This window comes from Miscanthus floridulus, chromosome 11 (assembly GCF_019320115.1).
Source record: "Miscanthus floridulus cultivar M001 chromosome 11, ASM1932011v1, whole genome shotgun sequence".
In the NCBI taxonomy this organism is placed as follows: Eukaryota; Viridiplantae; Streptophyta; class Magnoliopsida; order Poales; family Poaceae; genus Miscanthus; species Miscanthus floridulus.
Window position 1 is genome coordinate 20003644 of NC_089590.1, and position 13061 is coordinate 20016704.

Here is a 13061-nt window from a genome sequence, read left to right on the forward strand (position 1 = left end):
TTTTGCTGTAAACACCTGCCCCCAATTTTGGGATAAAAAATGATTTTATTCCAAACTTCCTATTTACCTGTTTACCACATCATAAACCATTTTATTTCGAGATATATGCATGACTCCTAATTTCTCATTCCAAGTCTTATATAATATCCCCATAGTATCTTTTCCAACTTACGTGGCCGATTTGCTTTACCCTTCTTTCTCAAGCAAATCTTTACAGCCGATGCCGCCATCGCCAAAGCCTCAACCCTAGCAAATCCTCTGCCCTATCAAGCTTTTACTCAAGCGATCTTCCTCAAGATTCAAATCTATTTAGGCTGCAATGGTGACCAGCGACCATGTCCCTGAGGTATGCTTCCAAGTTCCCACTCTCCAAGTATTGGCCGCTATGCTACATTTCCCTTTTCTTCTCAAATTTATTTTTATTATGATTCTAGGAAATGAGAAATGAAATCTTGATTCCATTCAGCTATTGCCCCTAATGTTTTATTTCTTGGGCCCATGGGTGACACTGATCCAACTAATTTTATCCTTCAAGAAACCAACCAAATCTCCTTCAAACAATCTGTAGTGGATTTCGTCCTCCTGGAACACCAAAACTCCCTTCACAAAACTAGCCCAAAATGCCTAGGGGATGGAGAGATTGGTTTCATAGGGTACCGAGAAAAAGGCTCAAGATTGGGAGCTTCATGATTTGAATTAATGCTTGACACTCTTGTTGTCTGGGATGGAGAGGAATGATTTACTCCTGATTTCTGCATCTTATTTCTGGTCTAACACACTAAATGCCTTTGTTTTTTGTCATGGCCCAATGACCATCACTTTGGCCGATGTTTATTTCTAACCAGCCATAGAATAATAGGATCAATGCAGCCTTATGACTTCTTAAGTGTTGGATCCAAGAAATTAGCCAAAATATCAGACTGCACAGGATGGGTAAGCTATATTCTGAATCATATTGGAGATGAATCAACTGTTAGCGAAAGAGAATATGTGCCTTTAGGAACATGTGATTAGAGAGATTCATCTTCTGTGGGTCATCTTGTGGTCCGTCTTATAATCACAAACTTATGGTAGAGCATCTAGTAGTAGGCAAGGATATTTCTCTTGGAAAGTATCTATTAGGAGCTACTTATCATCTGATGCACCAGGTAGCTGCCAGTTACTAAAGAATGAACCAGTGCATACTACTAGTGGCCCTTGGTGGTTGATACAGCCATGGCTAAACCTGTATATGCACAAGATTGTAAAGCCTGATCTTAGGAACCTGAACTTTCCTTCATCCAACTTTGATGAGGAATATAGTCAAAGAAGGAAAAACCCATTAGTGCATGAGCTATGGTGAAGCTGCATCAGCCATAATAATTGATGTCGATGTTGGCCATCTCTTCAAAAAGTTTTATAGAGGGTTTAATGCAGATATCTTGACTTGGCTACCTTATGATGATGAGAACAATGAGCTGATCATCCCATTCAAATTTTGATTTGAATCAGGCCGTTCAGATGAAACGGCGCTGCAATTTTAAATTCCTTTTTCAAGCCTTGTGTTCTTCCAGCTAAATTTCATCATGGTCACAGAAAAAATGTCTGCAAGTTCCTTCCTCCTAGGCAACCTTCCAACCTATGACTTCTACAACCCTTCTTTTGTAGCTCGTTAGTTTGGTCTTGATCAACTGCCTCCTCAACTGTTCTTCAAGGATATACTGAGGCCAAGAGAGGATATTAGTGAAGTAATGAAATCCTCTAGAGTTTTCCAACTAGGATCAAATCTTCCTTCTCTTTATTTGCATGACTAGACAAGAGTCAACTCCTCTTCCAACCTTTGTTACTCTTGGTGGCAAGAATGGCACTCCCATCTCTTTTGTGGGCCGATCCATCCTAGATGCATAGCTCTAGATGGAGAGTTTGCTTCTGACAGTGAGGTAACTTACCATCTTTTTTTGAAAATTATTCGATTGAGTTCTCCTACCAACTGTTCTAATAGACCTTTTTATGACGCTAAATTCGAACCCCCAAGCTTGGACAGGAAGGGGCATTCTATAGATTATCACCCACCATATCTAGTGTCAAGGATAGGATCAACTACACCCACGCTAAAGAAACTGATGAAAACTCAAGCTGCCGCTCAATCATAATGTATCAATCCTCAAAACATAAGGTAGCCCAAGGGACAACCTAGAAAACTATCACTAGGAAAAGACTTCATAGAATGAGACCATCAGCTACCTAGGTAAAACAATTTACCCCTCATCTCAAAGTGATATTCAACTTCTAATCTCGTTCCTTTCTTCATAGTTATCAACCATTGTGCCTCAACCTGCTCTGGGTGTGGAACTACTATCCCAGGCATTCAAGTCTGCATCAACTAAACCTTCATCGGTCGATCCTCAAAAGGAGCCAATTTTGGTTGAAGCAATCGATGCTTCCAAGGTAGCAGAAGATGTTAGTCGTTCCATTTCACCTCGTGATGCTGCCAAGGCATTTTCTTAAAATTCTTGATTTTATTCAGTTTTCACCCTTTTTTGATCATCTACCATGTTCGACACTCCCTGAGGAAACATTCATGAAATAGCAAGAGTTTGACAGTCCACCTATTGACAGTGATCCTGTTGGTGCTATCATCCAGACTGTTGAATTCCTAATCCAGCAGACAATTGATGGTAAGAAAGTTATATGCTTGGCTTATCTTTCTGCACCAAATTGGAGCTAAAGATCTTCCTTGATGTTTGTAGATACCAATGCTAAAAGTTTAGAGCCGACTCAACCAGATATCATTGGTGCATCATTAGCTTCTCCTTCTTTCCAGATAGAGACCACCATAGAAAAGGTACTGTATCCACTTCACCGTTTACTTTATTATAGACTAATTCAATCCTCCTAATTAAGATTTTCTTATATATATAGGCACTTAATCTTCTAGCTCTAAGCTACTCTTTCAACCTTGAAGAGTACTTTGATGAAGATGAAATTAGCTTGTCAGCCATCCCTTCTAAAGAAGCTTTATCAGAAGAGACCAAAAATTAGCTAAGGGATATATTGTCAATGCTTGAGAGGAACATAGCCGATTTGGTCCGAGATGCAGATTCAATGCAAAGAGTCTTCTTGGCCATTAAGGATAGTTCATCCCTAGATCTTACCAAGGTTTTGTTATCTTGGTCTATCATTGAAGATCAAGCTTCGAAGGTGAAAAAGGCTCAGAGGAGACTGACTAACCGTGAAGCTTTACTGGCCAAGAAGAACTCTAATAGGTAAGAGGCCAAAGAGCTGACACAGCTGGCATATGATTTAAAGAACTCTTCTCTCAAGATCAATCTAGAGCAGACCCAACTAGAAGCTAGGCGCACAAAGCTTGAGAAGGAACTGGAGGATGTGAAGGCTACCATTGATCGCCACAAGTCCAATCTGGTTCAAACACCCAATGCCATTAAGCAGAAGAAATAAGAACTGTTGGCTAAGGTCATAGAAGTCAGGGCCATCTGCAATAGTCTTAAGGATATTACTGGATTAGCCAAAGAAGACAAGCAACAAATCATAGAAGTTGATGCTATCCGGCTAGAAGCATTGAAAGCAATCTAGGATGTTCTAGACTTGTAATCTATATACCAACATATATCTTTGTGTAGAATCAATGGTAACCATATTTTCTGTCGCCTTGTTGTATTTCTTGTTTCGGCTAAAGAGCTAATGTGAAAATAGCAGATTCTAGACTTCTAACCTTAATCCGATTAAGTCTGAAAACACGGCCTCTATTAAGAGAATCCCCTCAATCTTCTATGCTCAGCCACCAACGCCACATTCTGTTCGGTATTAGCGAGGTGGTGCTTTGTCTCCTATTAATTGTGGTTGCCTTTTGCATGTCCCAATATGTCCACCACCTTGCTTCGTGGCTTCAAATACCGGCCGAGGGCTCCGGCCTTGAACACATCTATACTCATAACCGCTCCTATTCCTTTGCACTTCTCCACCTTTGCAAACTCTATAGCGGCTTTCTCTCCCCTTCTTGTAGATCCAACCAAACTTCATGGCCAGTGAGGGCAACTGTGGCAAACATGCGGTGGAGGAGATTCTAGAGGAGGACATGCCGGTGAGCCAGCGCCTTCATTGTATGAGGTGAGATTGATATCTTCTTCTTCATGGTGATGAACTCTTCTAACTTGTTTATAGGTTCATCTTGAATGACAACCTTTCTCCTCTTCCTAGGGCCGGCGAGCCCTCCGATGCTACATCCTCTGTGCCAAACACGTTGTCGGACTCCTCCGATTCCTATAACGATGATGACACCCAGCGTTTCCTCCTAGAGTGGAGGGCAGCCCAAGACTATTATTTTGAGGTAACTTGGGAGAACGGCCAGCTTGAGATCCACCTCAGGGTCTCTCAAGCTGCCCTTCACACCACTGAGGAAGAGGCCAGTGCTACTCAAGCATGGAAAGCCAAATCTGATGCCATGGTGGCAGGTAAGATCGACTCCAAGAACACCTTTATTTTGATTTCCACTGCCTTTATCTTGATAGCTTTTCTATTTCTATGATCGCCAGCCCTGACGGTGCAGTTGGAGTCTCTCCAACTCATGATGAACATGGCTATGGTGGTCGTCAACGCTCGGGGCCCCCTTAGCAATGCCCGCCTCCATGACATCCTAGCCCACATCCAGGAGATTGCTCTTCATGGCGTCCGTTATGGTGCGTCGGTGGCGCTAGCTGCGGCACAGGTCTAGACCGGGTATGAGCTCCACACTATGGAGATTGGCTTCTTAATGGGCCATGGCCCTAAGGAGCATGAGGACTTGATCGTGGAGTTCATTGATGCAGTGGAGGCCATCGTGGACATCACATCCACTCAGGATGTGATAAATAATGTCTTCGATTAGTTTGCATTTAGGGCAAACTGATAGATGAATGAAATCTTTTGTCTTATGATTGTATCTCAGTGTACTTTTTGCAATGCCTTTTGTATTCATCGTGGTTGTTTCTTTTTGCTCTATAGGTGATGCATCTTGTATCGGCTTTTCCCCTCTTTAGGGTTAATTTTGAACTAGAGGCGATACCCTTCTGGTACCGGCTATTAGAGCTGATGACTGAACAAATTGGCTATCAAGTGTTGATCCAAATGCTAGGATGATGTCCCTTCAAACATTTTCCATCAATCCCTTATTGATAGGTTGCACCATAACTTTTCAGACCAAAGATTAAACAATCAACCGATCTAGGCCAAGCATCTCATTTAAGCAGAACAATCTTTAAATTCCCTTTAATAAATCTATCAACTCTAGCTTGTACTCAGGATTTGACTTAGTGCTCACATATGTCGGCCTAGGCCTATCTCTAGGACCAATGGTTATCTCCCTTAATCCACCAGCCGACGTGAAGCCATGATTATCCATCAAAACAAACTCTTAGAGTCAATTGCTTCGATCGGCTATTGGCTTTCATCATTGATCTTAATGAAGCCTCCTTCCCATAGCTTGCTAGAAAAACACTCAAAGTCTTCTAGTCCCCAATATACTGGATCAGCTATTTCGATACTCACAGATTCATTAGCGTGTACTAGCTCAACATCATCTCCATGCCACTGAATCAAACATTGATGCATGGTTGATGGCACACAACAGTTTGCATGAATCCAATCATGACCAAAGAGTAAACTATATGACCCTTTTCCATCAATGACGAAGAATGTGGTGAGCAAAGTTTTACTTCCGATTGTCAATTTGATGTTCATTGCCCCCCTAGTCTTGGATGCACTACCTCCGAAATCCTTAAGCATCATATTAGTTTTAATCAAATCTCCTGGTCCCTTGCCAAGTTTATGAAAAGTGGTGTAAGGCATAAGATTGACAAAAGCACCTCCATCCACCAACATCTTGCTCACCGGCTTCCCATCAACAAAACCTTTTACATATAAAGCCTTTAAGTGCCGATGTTTGACTGGCTTATCGAATATAGCCTTTTGTATCACTGTTAACTTGGCAACTATCTCTTCATACTCTGATTCATCAAAATCTGAATAGATTTCTTGGTCTGCTGGAGCTCTAAATTCTGATGGTAATAAAAAAGCCATTTGAATATTAGCCGATGGTTGACCCCTACCGGTTGTTTATTTAGCACGCCACACTTGAGGTCTACTAGATGCCTGAGCCTGTTCTAGCTCTCTGTTCCTTAGGTGTTGCACCCTTCTTTTCTGGCTTCTTGTCAAACCTCCTAGACACCATTGCCCTTCCTACCAAACATACTCTTCCTCATTATCCTCTTCTTCATAATTGCCTAGTTTTGATCAGCAACTCGCTTCCCAAGCCAATCATGAATGCTTCTATTTTTTAGGCACCGATCCATATTATGATGATACTCATCTCGAGCATGGATAGACTGGCAGTTGGCTTGAGATTGCCTAAACTTCCAATATTGTTCACTGCACTCTAAGCAATTATTTCTAGTAGGCAATTTCAAACCTTCATTCCAATGTGATTCAGCTTGCTCTCTTTCATACCTCTCTTCCTCTTATTGATGCTGGTACTCTTTCTCTTCTAACCAATGCTGATAATCCTTTTGCTTCTGCCACTGCCATTTATTCAGCAAAATTTGAGATGTAACACGTGGCCTTGTTGCCCCATCCCTTGATGTCTCTCCCTATTCGTATCGGCTCTTTTGTTGGTCACAGCGCCTCCTAATATTTCTACATTCACCAACCGATATTTGCATCTCAGGATCGACTGTTCTAGTTTCTCTTACTCTGATTGATATTAGGACCTTAGTCTTTCCTTTGAGCAGCCTAACATCAACCATGTTCTAATCTCTTAGGAATGGATTATCATCAACTTTCATCTTTTGAGGCGTATCGAGTTTGGGCCTCCCTTGCTGAATAGCCCTCTGTATGTGTTGCCAAAAAACTCTACATTCATTAGTAGAATGAGAAGTAGCATTGTGAAATTTGTAGAACTTCTTATTTTTTTAACTAGTTAGGAGGCAACATAACATGATTATTGGGCAACTTGATCTGTCCCTTCTCAAGCAAGAAATTAAAGAACTTGTCTGATTTTGTGACATCGAAATCATAGCTTTCTTCGACTCCACTTCCCCACAGATTTGGCACCATTATTGTCTTCTTACCCTAATTCCATTCAGCCGTGGCAACCTCTTATTATTCATCATCTTCAAAGCCATCATCAACTGAATATGGATTATAGGTTTCGGTAACTGTGACATTCTTTTGGAATCGGGTATCTCTATGCATATTCTGGAATTGGCTATTGAGTGCTGCCACTCATTGAGCCAACTGAGCTAAATTGTCAAACTCTTGTCCTAGTAGCTTCTCTCTCCATGTTGGCAACATTCCTTGAACCACCAGTGCAGCTAGCTAATCATCAGTCAAGTTCAATGAGAAGCATAAACTCAGTGCCCAATTGATTAGTCATCTACCTTATAGTCATCAAATCAGTAATTTTCTTTTTTCCTGTCCGAGTGTAAAAATATGTACAAAACTTCTTCTCTAGATCAGCCTAATTAGCAATGGAGTTAACTGACAATGATGAAAACTAAGTGAAGGCTGGTCCTAATAGGGACAAGGAGAAGAAACAAACTCTATGGGCCTCTTCAATGGACGCTTCGCCCAACCATATAAGATACCGACTAACATGTTCTATTGTACTTGTGCTATCTTGGTCAGTGAACTTAGCAAACTTCGAGAGCCTGTAATTTTTAGGAAGAGCGACCAAATCATACCACTCTGGATATGGGCATTTGTATGAGAAGGCCTATCCTTTTGGCTTCAAACCAAACTGATTCTTCATCATCTTGGTCACTCTAAGAAACAACTCATCAGTATTTGAATTTGGATCTCTCTACAAGTGCTGACCCATCTATGGATTAAAATTTTGGGTACCTTGACACCCTGGATTTGGAATCATGTGAAGAGTATTGTAATCTATGCCATAATGATATCCTTGTGGAATTTCTATCTACTGGGTCCTTTGTTGGTTTGCTGCTTGAAGTGTCTGGTTGTAGATGTTAGGATCTATATCTCTACGAATCCTTTGAACTGATGACGCTATTTTTTGAGCCGACGATGGTATTTGGCCTGATGTGCCAAAATTGACCATTTGATTTTGAACTTGCCCCACCGGCTATTGTATATGCTGTACTAACAACCTAGGATTATACTATATCTGATTAGTAGTAGTACCTTGAACTTGCTTAGATGAGCTTTGAACTACCTGGACATCATCATTATCAGCTGGTGTTGCTTCTTGATGGCTAGTACTACCTTGATTAGTCCCCTAAGTCAACAGATGTGGAATGTTGTAGTAAACCAGTCCAACCTGATCAATTGGATATCCATGAAACACCTCCTTCATGGTGTTGTGGAATGTGTTCAAGAAAACTATATTATGATACAATATAGCCTCATGGACAGATTTGTTTATGGCATCCATGAAGAAACACCTGTCCTTAGCTTTGTCTGTATCTAATTGCCCATGCAACAAGACTCTTGGCAGTGGAAATTTTTGAACAACTTTATTGTCGCGTGTTTTGGTGTAGGACAACAAACACTTATTCTAAAATTTTTCTATAGCTTTGCTGATGACATCTTTATCTTCATAGGGCACCATAAGGATGTCATCATTTTTGTAAGTCGCCATGACAATTGTGAGGTCCCACCGAGCGTGCCACAACATGTGTTGGTGCAAAAACATGTCGATGTGCCGAGCGCACAGCAAAATGGAAGGATCTACTTGACGAAGCAAGGCTAGGGACCCGCTTGGCTTCAATGTAGGACCAGTCTACCCTACGAATTCCTCCCGAGGGCATGCCAGTCAATTTGACCTACAATTGACAAAGAGATAAAGTTTATCAGTAATTTAAGGTGGAACATGCCAGTTTTTACCCAGACAGTTCTAAGTGTGCCGCTTTGGGAGCAGCGAGTGTTAGCCCACTGAATCTTCAGCACGTAGATCTCCGACAACTCACTAATGTTGTTGAGCATGGACTAGTGATGCTGACCACAAACTATCCCTAGCGCATATTGGAATTACCCTGCTTCTAGTTGTTCTTCTTGGGATAGGGGCAATTTCTTGCCCAATGGCCGGGCTTGTTGCGGTTCCAACATGGCAAATTGCTAGGTGGAACACTGGAACTTCCCTATCCTGTGCCACCCTTTGGTAGAGCAATTGAATAGGCCTTGCAAAACACCTTCTAGTTCTGAATGGTTTGCACCTTTTTCTAAGTTGGCCTAAACTTGAGAGCAGGTGGGTGAAACTGAGGTCTCACAGCAACTAGAGCTTTGACTGAGAAGCACCTGCTTCAAAGGCCCTCTTTCGATTCTTAGATGCACCATAAATGGCGTCACTTACAAATTCATTGAAAGTGGCGAACTTGTTATTAGCATGAGTCTTCATCAGCTTGGGGCCAAGCCCCCACTTAAAACTAGTAATTTTCTTTGCATTAGTATCAACAAATTCTATGGCATATCTTGATAGGTTGTTGAAAGCATGTAGATATTTAGTCAAGCTCTTGGTACCCCATGTCAGCTTCATAAACTCAGTATGCTTGATACTCATAAGAATTGGAGGAATATAGTGTCCCCAAAAAGCAGCCTTAAACTAGTTCTAGGTAATGTGAGCATTCTCAGGTAGGTTGGCTCGGTGATGACTCCAGCAAATGTCTACAGGCCCCTACAACTAGTGGGATGCGTACTCAGTTTTTATTGGCTCAATCTACCTTAGCATATAAAATTTTTGTTTAAGTGTGTTTAGCCATTCCTCTTATTGGAGTGGCTCTTCAGCTTCCTTGAAAATAGGCGACTTGGTATGCAGGGACTCCTTGAAATCACTATATTGGTTTGGCTCTACACCCTGGCACTATGTCTGCCCTAGGCAACTTGCTGTGCCATGGTGCGCATAGCCTCACCCATAGCATGTTGCCCTTTAGCGAGCATAGCCATCAACTCAGTCAGAGTGGGTGGGGGCGGTGGTGCCAAATCTTCATTGTCATGACCATTCAAGACACTACCCCAGGCACCATCATTCCCATTGTTCCCACTAGCTCTAGAACGGGTGCGAGGCATCTGTAGAATTGCAACAATAAGTAATTATTGATATGTCAAAAAATTGTATAATTATGCCAAACTGAATTTACTGGAGAGAATTTAAATTCATACAATAAAACAGAGGCATAATAATTCATTTCCACAACCATAACATCACCAATTATATTACTTAACACCATTCACAATGAATTCCGTATATGCCAAATTGCTTGCCAACACAACAGGCATTCATTAAAAGTGCAACACAACATGGATTACAAGCATGGGTTCAAGAGTACATCAAAGGGTACATCATGAGATCGAACTAAATTATGAGTTCATTACATATATGATCGAAGATAGTGAGCTAATGCATCTAACTAGATACTATAGCTAAGCTACTCCTCGGGGTGGTCGCTGTTAACATCATACATGCCATCACCTTGGTCATCCTCAAAAGACTCAATCTCCTCATCTTCAGGCTCGTCCTCAGTGTCCACCTCCATGTCATCGTCCTTAGCAATCAACACATTGGGATCTTCTTCCACCGCAGGCGCTGGAGGAAGAATTGGTTTCACCATGTTATTGAGATGATGAACATCTAGCTGAAGCTCCACAACCTGGCATATGAGTTCCTACTCTCTGCAATCAAACTCCATTGCCTACCTAGCAGCCTAAAACATAGTTTGGATTCTAGCTACCTCCCTAGACTCAGCAAGATGAATAGCCTTGTCTCTCTCTGTATGGATCCCCTAAACCTCTGCTATTGCTGCATCCCTCTTAGCAATACCATGGAGGAACTGCCCCCTACGAGCTTCCAAAGCTGTCATATAATTACCTATCTCATTCTGAGCTGCTCTAACTACCCTTTGGTGCCTACGCACACATCATCGCATCCTATGTTGTGCAGCCTGTGCTCTTTAGAGCTCTTGCATGCAACTGATGTAGATAAATGTGATCATAGAAAAGGGTTACATAACATAATCTAAAACTTATAAGGGGGAGGAACAATGTCATGATATGAATGAATGATTTATCATGATGCATGCACATTCCATACCTCCTCACAAACTTAGAAAAAATTAAAGCCTTCATGATATACATGGTGGTATACATACGTTCTCTCAATATAATCGTAACTAAATGAGCTACACGTTCGTTGTAAGTGTACCTACATAAGATTCATCTCAGCCCATCCCAACAATTAAATGTACAAGAATGTAAGATGGGCTCTAGGTTGAATATATGAGAGCAGTAAACTAAATACTTCCATATATACCCCAATATATATACTTCTATATCAAAGCTACTCGATGACAATTTATTACCCACAATTAAATATGCACCATACACACATGCAAGCATGCATATACAGTTGTATCAAAGCTAGCTCTCCCCGACCGCACGCTCACATCTTGCGGTCATGCCACTCATCAACTTACCTTCTTACCTGGGCGTAGAGGCATTCAATCCATACATTACCACTCAAGTGAATGGCATCCATACAATAGCACGCCGTATGGACAACGAAAGTAAAAAATCCATCCCATGTTAGTACTTAAATAGCCACCTAATAGTCCTTAACTAGGCATAAAGGAGATGACCACTGGCATATTTTATATTTTTATAAATTAAAACCTTTGTTTTAAATACACATATGACAAGTTTAATGTTGAACCTTGCTCCAATGCCAACTGTAATAGAACCATCCAATTTATAAGAGCACAAGTACAATAGCAATCACCGAAGCGATCAAACCATCATACTTGAACCCATATAAATCGGGTAGTCTGATGAAATCACGAAGGATCTCAAACAAACCAACATACAAACCAAGATCGTACATGATTCAACACAACCAGTCACATGTTACAATAGGTTCACAAATAGTTCTCATACATCGGAGTTTCAACAAAGTTATTATAACCCAAATTTAAAAGTAGCGGAAGCAACATAGTTTGAAAGAACATCATGATAGTTCAAATACATAGCCAGTTTAAGATCATCTCCAACAAAAGCACATAGATGAGATGATATAGAATGACTATCGGCACAAAAACATGTCGATGCGCCGACCACATAGCAAGCCAGAAGGATTTGCTTGACGGAGCAAGGCTAGAGACCCGCTTGGCTTCAACGTAGGACCAATCGACCCTACGAATTCCTCCTGAGGGCTTGTCAGTCAATTTGACCTTCAATTGACAAGGAGAGAAAGTTTATCAGTAACTTAAGGTGGAACATGCCAGTTTTTGCCTAGAAATTCCAAGTGTGCCACTTTGAGAGCAGCGAGTGTTAGTCCACTAGATCTTCAGCACGGAGATGTCCGACCACTCACTAATGTTACTGAGCATGCACTAGTGATGCCAACCATGAACTATCATTGTCCTCCCTCTAGTCATAGTGTGTGGTCGGACAACGTTAGTCGTGGTCGGCAGCACTGGTGAGTGATCGACAACACCGGTGATCCAGTGGGCCAACAGCCAGACGGGGAAAATCAATTGAATAGCCGACACAAGAAGAAAATCGGTTGTTAAGAACTACATCACTTCTTGGGTTGTGATTATTTTTATGATGATGAATATGGTGCACATAGATGTAAGTAAAATCATCAGCTAGACAAAATATAACTAGTATAAAGCATTGAGCCGATGAGTTTGATGAGAAAGGATATAACATGCAAACAAATCGACTGTCTAATACAAATAGTTCTGCAAACGCTCCAAATCTAATCTGCTATCATCATCAGTGAGGTTTGACCAGATCAATGCAGCTATGATGACAACAACAAACTAAAGCCAAAGAATTCACAAAACCATCCATACCTCAATAGGTTTCTAAAAGACATGCTATATCTATGAAGGCGCAGGTGAATCGGCTAAAAGAGCCAATTCCGATAGAAAAAGGGTCATAGCATGTGAACAATCGACTATTCAATACGAGCAGACCTATCAACTCCTCATACCTAACCTATCATCTTTAATAGTGGGGTTCAACTAGATCGATGGCAGCCATAATAAAGATAACAGATTAAATCTTTAAAGGAAATG